Raw genomic sequence first — 9,251 nt, 5'->3', positions numbered from 1 at the left:
TTCAACAGTCATTGTATTGTCAATCATATAATGTCATAGATGTCTTGTTCTAAACAATCAAGTTGCAGAGGATCATAAATTAGTGAAAGAAAGAGCTTTTTACTTCTTGACTCCATTTAAGTGTGTTTGATAACTCCATTGAGGATATCGATGCATACTATTCCATATCCAGATTCTGGATTTCCTGTAAAAACATGTTCTAACTAATCATATTTTGCAGTAAGTTCTAAGCTTGAACTTACAATATCAATAGCAAAATCCGTCATTCTCCAATCTCTCAACCTACTTTTGAGATTCAAACAAAAGAGTTAACAGCAATCATACTTCTGAGATTCAGTAGATAAATTGATCAATACTTGAAGCAATGAACTAACATGAAGATGCACAAAGTATTTGACTTCATTAAGTAACATCTTTTTCTAATTCTACATTAATGAAGAAACAGTCAATTATTGCATTTTCCTAAGTTACAATCTTCAAGAATTTGTGTATCTGAGAGAGATTGAATTCTAAAACCTATTGCTTCTCACATGTAATTTATTATGATGATGCAACAAATTTTGGAAATTCACATCATGCCAAGATTTCCAAGTCACACTAGGCTCGCAAGCCATGAAACAGGAAAATTCACAAATGCCAAGAATACCATACCTCTTACGCAAAATCTAGAAATGAAATGGTTAATAAGGAGACAAAATTGAGTTGGATTGGCAAAGGTTATATGCCTGCTTGGATTTGCTAACATGTGCCACATTATCATACTTCGATTTCCTGCATTTTCGCCTGTCATGTTCGAAGTAACTGCCAGAAAATGCCTCTTAAGTACACCCAAAAAGTTGCAAGCCATTGCAAGCCAAAAAATCCTTATTTCATGGCCACAGTTGAAACATAGAATTGTAGTTTAACTTTGACCAGTACACTTATGAAACACTATATTTCAGGTCAAATTACACTAAAAAAGTAATTAAAGCATGTTCTGAGGACAAGAAAATATGAATACTTGCAGTTTTTGCATTGTCTTCGTTTTCGCTTATGCTTGGATTTTTTCACCTTTTGTCCCTTTGTTGCAGCAATAACTGGATCACCTATATCAAATTCACACTTGTTGATGGGCTCATCCTTTACATCAGCCTGTTGCTTACCTTTACAAGCTCCAATGGGCTCAGTCTCCCATAAAATGGTTGTAATAAGATGAATTTGTAATGCAATCTCTAGCTTCATCATATTCTTTTTTGTGTCTTTGCAGCATAAAAAAACATTTGGTTACTGATTGCACATAATAAACCAAATCGAGCTATTTCAGTTGCAAATTCTTCAAGTTGACCCAAATCAGTGCATTTATGTGTTGGCTTTGCATGTTGAGTCCATCTTACATTTATGCAATATTTGGGAATTTTGTCCATATCTTCATATTTCATCATTGCAAATGCATGGGAGCCAGGAATTTCATCTTATTCAAGTTTCATGCAAGAACACACAATCGTATGTCTAGACTTACCAAAATGAACTTGCCAAGAACAAAAATTACACATGTACTCGGTGAAGGTATACAACTTCTCCGAGCCTCAGTCTACCACTGAAGTGATCCATAATAAGGCCTTTGTAGAGATCTTAGTGCGAACCTTCAAGAAAATATTTCTTATAAATATGCTTGATGCATGTCATTCCAAATTCTTGAGATGGGTAATCAAAATAGGAGATGACTAACTTGTGACATAGTCTTCCTCATGATCATTTTGTCTAATTTTTGCAAGAAACAAGTCAAACCGGTTCATGAATGGATAAAGCAACATTCAGTTTTTGAGGTATTTGTGTGTAGAAGTGTTCAATTGCTCTTATCTTTGTGTAGTATGCATACCAGCAAAGAAATGTCCCTTTAAAAATGTTTCACCCCATTTTTTCCTCTTTTTGTACAACTCAGCGATCCATGGATTATCTATCAAATTATGCTTCTCAATAATAAGCTGCCACCTTTTCTCAAACTCCTCAACGCTGCAAGTCATTTCCATTGCTATAGTAAAATCACACAAGAAATCCTTGTTTTTATTGATGCCAACATTTCTCTTTAGATGCCAACTACATAACTGATGATGGGCAAAAGGAATAGTCATATTCATTGCATTTTTCATTGCACTATCTCCATCAGTGGCAACTGAGATAGGTATCTTCATGTTCATTGCCTCTAAAAAAGATTCTAGAACCCACTTATACATGTCTTTGGTCTCATTGGCAATCACTGCGTAGCCAAAGATTATTGTTACAAAATGGTGATTCACACCAACCAAAAGAACTAGTGGTTTCTTGTAGGTGTTCGTGCAATAGGTGGAATCAAAGGCTAGAATGTCACCAAAATATTGATAATTCAACCGAGATTGTGCATTTGACAAAAATATTCTTTTTAATCGATTCTTTTTGTCAACGGCGTACTTATAAAAGAAATTTGGATCACTCTTTGCTCGTCCATCCAAATATGCCAAGGTACCGCAAGCATCGCCAACTCGCAGCACATTCCTTTGCACTTTGTACATAGCATTTCTTAGGTCCTTTTCTATAAATCCCATTTTATTATGCCCCCCACATTGGTGTGCTTGTAGATCAACTATTCAAGGAATTTGAATGCCAACTCTATACATCAATAATGCATGATTCAAGTCTAGTTTCTTCACAATCCTGTATGATCGAAGAAATTGTACAGTCTTGCTTTGCCAGTTCATGATTGTGTTCCCCAACAAAGAGGCCAATAGTGAACTTTCCAATACCTCTATTCCATAAAACTCCATGAGTTGCTAAACAACCAACTCTTGTTAGGCATTTAGCCTCTTTCTTGCGGTGCTCTAGATTCAACCACTTCTCGCTTTTAAAGCCCTCCTTATTGTAGACCCACCGTTTGTATTTCACTGTTCCATGCTTATCTTTCTGTTGATCACGGTCTCTAATATTGAAGCCGACCATTTTGCTATAACATGAGTAAAATTCCTTGGCATCTTCAATGGAATCAAATGTTAATAGTCTTCTGTCCTCAAAGGATAAGTTGTCAAGCCGATCAACAATAGCTCTCCAATTAATACTAGCTTCAGAGTTCAAGGATTTCTCAGATGACATCATAGGCCTATCATCTACATCAGCTGTCTTGTTTTGTTGTCCAACATGATGCAGAACTTACATTCATCACATCAGCAACAAAAACAAGGAATAATTGTCATTTTAAGTTTTTAATCCAGCTTCAACTGCATCCACCCTTGGTTTTTGTCTATTTGCATAACATTGAGTGACTAACTTCTACAGAAAAATTAGATGTGTACAACTTCCGCAACCTAAAATCCCAAATCAATTGAAACTTAATATAGTGAACAAGGATACTAACAAGCAAAATTAGACTTACTACAACTCAAAAGCATACACGGAGACCAAAAATTAATCTTGACGAGCATATCCGGGGAAATTCAAGACACAACAACCAAGAAATTGCTACAAGAGAAAACAAATTAAAGGTTGCTTTTTAACGAGATGGCAAGAGCCAGAGAACATAACCCTGAAACTCAAGACAAAAAATTGGGCATCTATTACTATAACCCAATTAATAAATTAAAGTACCAATAAGAACGATCAAAGTTGAGATTCAATCCAAAATTTTGAAGTTTCTCAATTCAAATCTCATTATATGTGAGTTTTTTTGTAATATTTTTTATTTATAATTTCTGCCATTTTTGTCGAATAATATGTTAATTGTATTACTCATATCACTGTGAGCTCCTTCTAATGTTATAAAAAAAATACTAGTAAATTAAAGTCGAACGGCTGCCAAGGTTGAAGGTAGTAATCTTTTTCAAACGGTAGCTTCAATATCAATGAAACACTGAATATATGAAAGGAAAGAATGAAAGCATGAGAAATACAATCTTGCATCTAGCCCATCATCTTGCATCTTGCATCTGAACTCATAAGCTAGTAAGATTCAATCGAGATGGCATGATGAAATACTTACCTTAAAACATGATTTGCTCAGAAATTAGCTAAGTCGCAGGCTTTGCCGTTTCTGAATTTAGAGGGATCAGTTAGCCGGAAGGATGCTGCAACAGCTGGTGAAAGGAAAAGGGAGGGAGGATCGATGGAAACTTAGCACTTTCTCATTTTTTGGTCCAAGACCCGACCTTTTTACCCTTCTAAAAAGGCCCAATTCTCACCTTTAATTCTCAAAACCCAACCCATTTTCTTGAAAAACATTAAAGTTAGATGAGCAAGTAGTAATGTATTTTGATCACAGGGTAAATTGTGTTACAAAAATAGTAAGTTTGAATACCGATTTGGTAAGCATTAGTTTTGCCAAATTTACTACTTACTAGCACAAACTTACTATTTTATATGTGAAACTTACTCAAAGTTGGATTAGTAAATTTAAATACAATAATAGTAAGTTTTGAAAGACAAATGGTAAGTCTTACTAATAAAAGGTATTTTTTATAAGTGCCTAAAATTTACTACTTCATTGCACAAACTTACCAATATATTTGTGAAACTTACTTAAAGCTAGGCTAGTAAATTCTTTACAATTATAGTAAGTTTTGGAAGATAAATAGAAAGTTTGTGCATTGAAAAGGTAACTTATATGGATGACTAAAACTTACTGCGTTATTGTCCAAACTTACCATTTTACTTAAGAAAGTTATAGCAATTATAATTAGTAAGTTTAATTGAAATAATGGTAAGTTTTTGTTAACAAATGGTAAGTTTTACAAATAAAATGGTAAATTGGTGAATTGTCCAAACTTATTACTTTATTTCACGAACTTACCATTTTACTTAGGAAAGTTACAACAATTATAATTAGTAAGTTTAATTCAAATAATAGTAAGTTTTTGTCAAAAAATGATAAGTTTTACAAATAAAATGATAAATTGGTAACTTTACAAATTTACTGCTTCATTACACAAACTTACCAATATATTTGTGAAACTTACTTAAAGCTAGGTTAGTAAATTCTTTACATTATAGTAAGTTTTGAAAGATAAATAAAAAGTTTGTGCATTAAAAAGGTAACTTATATGGATGACTAAAACTTATTACTTTATTGTCCAAACTTACCATTTTAGTAGAAAAACTTACATACAGCTAGATTAGTAAGCTTAATGAGGTCACTAGTATGTTTTGTCAAATAAATGGTAAATTTGGCTTCTAAAAGGTAATTTTCGAAATTTACTATTTTATTGTACAAACTTATTGTTTTACTTGAAAAACTCACATACAACTAAACTAGTAAGTTTAATCAAAATAATAATAAGTTTTGATAGATAAATAGTAAATTTTACTAATAAAAATGACTTTTGAAATTTGCCACTTTGTTGGACAAATTTAGTAATTTACCTCAGAAACTTACCTATTGCTAGAGTGAGTAAGTTTGACAAAAAAAATATATAGTAAAATTCATTACATAAATGATAAGATTCAATATTAAAAAAGTAAATTTGTTAAGTACTTAAAACTTACTGTTTTACAAGATAATCTTACCGATTTAGCTGAAAAAGTTATATGTACCTTTGGATGCATTATTTAATTCACAAAAAAAGAGATGCAAAAAGTTGTAAACTGTCACAAAAGAAAATCGGATATTCTTCAAGTCAACTGCTATTATTTTATATTAAATCATATAATGATATTGATACCACATCACTATCCAAAGGGACAAAACATGTTAATTAACAGAAAACTATCACTTTTTCTCCAATAATTGAAATAAAGCACCATTTAAGTTGTCTACATGGTACTTATCATTTGCTTTATCCCCAACTCTATTTGATGTCCCTAAACTTTTGTCAGAATTCTCTTAGGGTGAAGCTGCTCCTCCCGAAGTGATTATGTTGAGTTCTTTCTTCACCTGACTTTGATCTGGGTAAATCATTTTGCTTGAACTTAAAAATACATTGTCATGTGTTAAGCAAATTTGTTAAACCCATGCTTTCAACAGGTAGATATGTAGGTACTTGCAGCCATAGTAAGATTAAAGATTGTGATTGCACCAGATACTTCATAGTAGTTATGAAGTTTTCTTTGGACCGAGCAAAGCATGCCTAGGATAGCTTTGAAGTGCCTGCTGGTTTTGGTATTGTGGATAAGGGGAATAATATTACTGTTTCTAAAAGAAATCAATCCACTGGGAGCAAAATTGCTACAGGCACGTAGAGATGGAAGCAGTCAATCTCCTCCTGAATGGCGGACAATTGGACTTTCAAGGCCTTGAGTTGCTGTTAAGCGTTCAAACTGCACACTTTATGTCATATGTGAACCGTGTATAACATGTGCTGCAGCCTTAATCATTTCTTGGTATTAAACAAGAGCATTATGGTTGGGTGAATGCTAAATTTAGAGGTCGTGGATCGATATTGTCATGGCATTCTGGTAGCTCCAAGACATCCACTGGTCCTGGAGATCAGTAGAGGAAGGATTTCAGGTGCCAATAAGGAATGATGGCATTAGAGGCCCTCTCTCTTTCGCAGACTTTCTATGCAGCAGGAATTATTAGGAGCCTCGTATACCACAAAAATTAGTTTAGAACTAAAAATTCTCATGTAAATGAATGTATATGCGCTTATTTTGGCTAATAAGCTGTTAAAATGGTACTGTAATCATATAGATTTGTGTTACAATTGGTTGCTTAGTTATGAAGTAATGCATTATGTTCTCTTGCTCTGTAATCACCTTCTAGAATCTGCCTTTTGTAGATCTCATGTGACATTTGTAGCTAAATAGTTTAAAAGCTAAAACTGTTGCGGAAGCTCTACCAAATTAAGGTATAACGAGTAAATTATTGTACCTAAAATTGCAAAATGGTAATTCCCACGAAATATTTGGTGAGGCACACTGGCCTGCTTAAGTACCAATTTCCTAGACAGAATCACCTATATATGCAATTAATTGCACAATAACTCACTACAAATATACCTACAAATATAGCTACTAAATAGACAATAAAATAGAACACCAAAATTTAACGAGATTCGGCTAATTTGCTTACGTTTTCGGACACTACCGACAACTTAATATTTCACTAGAAGAAATATTTCAAATAGAGAAAAGGAATCAAGTTATAAAGCTCTTGCTTGGTGTACCTCAATTGAGAAGAGAGGTTGTTAATTTATAACTAACAACAACTTTTCCTCAAGGCTAATCAACCGATGTAAGATTTGAAATTTGTGCACAATTGTCAACAATTGTAGCTTTGCACAATCAACAATTGTGGCTATTAAGCCAATAAGTCAACAAATCTCCACCTTGGCGAAATCTCTACATCTTCAATGCTTCACTCTTCTCCCAACATTCGGTGATGTCTTTAAATGCGTTATCATGCGCCAATCTTCAAGTTGTGCACAATATTTACCAAATTCAAACAATGTTGAAATTTGATAGTTGTTACAACCTTCGTAAGCATATCAGCAGGATTCTCCTTGGTCTGAATTTTTTGAAGTAGTATCGTACTATCTTCCAAAATCTTCCTCACAAAATGATACCGTACATCGATATGTTTCGTCCTTGCATGATAAACCTGGTTCTTTGCTAAATGAATAGCACTCTGACTATCACAATGAATTTTGATAGACTTCTGTCTGATTCCCAATTCATTAAGCAACCCATGAAGCCAAATTACTTCCTTAACAGCATCCGTAACTGCCATATACTCCGCCTCTGTAGTAGACAAAGCAATCGTTGAGTGTAAGATAGATATCCAACTGACTGGTGTCTTAGCAAGTGTAAACACATACCCAGTCGTTGATTGACGTGTATCTTGATCACCTGCGTTAGGGGTGTGCAAAGTCGAAAAATTTCGATTTCGAAATCGATTTCGGATTGAATTCGGAATTTCGATAATTCGGAAGTGAATTCGGTAATTCCGATTTCGAATTGATCGAAATCGGGTCGAATTCAAAAACATAATTTTTGAAATCGGTGATTCCGATTTTGAATTGAAAAAAATAAAAAATTCTGAAAATACAAAAATGCTGTCTCCGCCTCACCACCGTCAGCTCACGAGGCCCCAGTCCCCGCGTTCGTTGAGTTAAGACTTGAGAGACTAGCAGCAGCAGTAGCAGTAGCCGCAGCCTATGATTACTTCAGCTAGTTGAGAGAAACTAGAAATCAGTTTCATTATTATTATTTTCTCCCCACTACACTGCACTGGTCTAATACACAAATAAATTAAGTCTAAACAGTAGCAGCAGTCTCCGCCTCCTCCTCCACCAGTTCAAGTTGAGGGCTAAGAAGGCTTTTATCTCTCCATCATCTGTGAGGGGAGAGGATCCGAAGAAGAAGGGGCAGGCCCAAATCACATCATCGACGATGGCAGGTCTACTCTACCTCGTGTTCTCATCCTCGGCTCTGCTCTCCTTGGGACTCTACCATCTCATCTGCACCACCAAGAACCACCTCAAGTCTCCCCGAGATTACACCGCCAGACCTTACCACCCTCTCCCCAACGGCGCCCACCGCCTCCTCCGCCATCTCCAGCTCTACCTCCTCATCCTTTGCCTCCTCGTCGCCTTCACCCACCAAACCCTCGTTTCCTCCGATTCCGACCCCCTCCTCAAGGGCCGCACCCCCGTCCACCGCTTCACCTCCCGACAGTCCACAGCCATCCTCGCCCTCACCCTCCTTCTGTCTAAGTCCACCCCTCTCTTCCCATCCTTACCTCCAGATCTCTTTTTCGGCCTCGCCTCTGCCATCTTCTTCCTCCACTACTCCCATCTCCTCAGTCTCTGCCTCTGTCCAAACCTCTCCTCCCTCATCTGTTCATTCTAATTCCCTCCCCAGTTCGACAAAAAAAAAGGAATTCGGTGAATTCGGAATTCACCAAATTTCGAATTTAATTTGGTATCGAATTCGAAATTGGAATTGGCCATTTCGAAATCGAATTTGGTCGGGGAAATTCCAGTCAAAATTTTGAAAAATTCCGATTTCAAACTTCCGAATTACCGCTTTCGATTTCGATGCACAGCTCTAACCTGCGTAGTCAGAATCACAATATCCAACTGCGCCTTGACCAATTTTCTCATCCCGCTCAAATACTAATCCAACATCTACGGTGTTCAAAATGTACCGTAAAATTCATTTCACAGCCTGCCAATGCTCTTTGCCAGGATCATGCATGTACCTGCTCACAACTCCAACTGCTTGTGAAATGTCGGGTCTTGTACACACAATAGCATACATCAAGCTACCCACCGCATTTAGATATGGTACCTTTGCCATATATTCTCGTTCTG

The 9,251-nt window shown here is 35.7% G+C and overlaps 1 long non-coding RNA gene across 1 annotated transcript; it reads right to left on the bottom strand.

The window, feature by feature from the left end:
* Nucleotides 1-1,420: 1,420 nt before the first annotated feature.
* LOC140038681 (uncharacterized) lies at nt 1,421-4,172 on the bottom strand. Its single transcript, XR_011842249.1, has 2 exons — nt 3,986-4,172; nt 1,421-3,314 (listed from the first exon to the last, which is right to left on the bottom strand). It is a non-coding gene; the product is annotated as an uncharacterized lncRNA (long non-coding RNA).
* Between the last annotated feature and the right edge of the window lie 5,079 nt (nt 4,173-9,251).

This window comes from Coffea arabica, chromosome 3e (genome assembly GCF_036785885.1).
Source record: "Coffea arabica cultivar ET-39 chromosome 3e, Coffea Arabica ET-39 HiFi, whole genome shotgun sequence".
NCBI lineage: Eukaryota > Viridiplantae > Streptophyta > Magnoliopsida > Gentianales > Rubiaceae > Coffea > Coffea arabica.
Note: the sequence above shows the minus strand (reverse complement) of the source record. Positions and strands in the feature narration are given on the sequence as shown.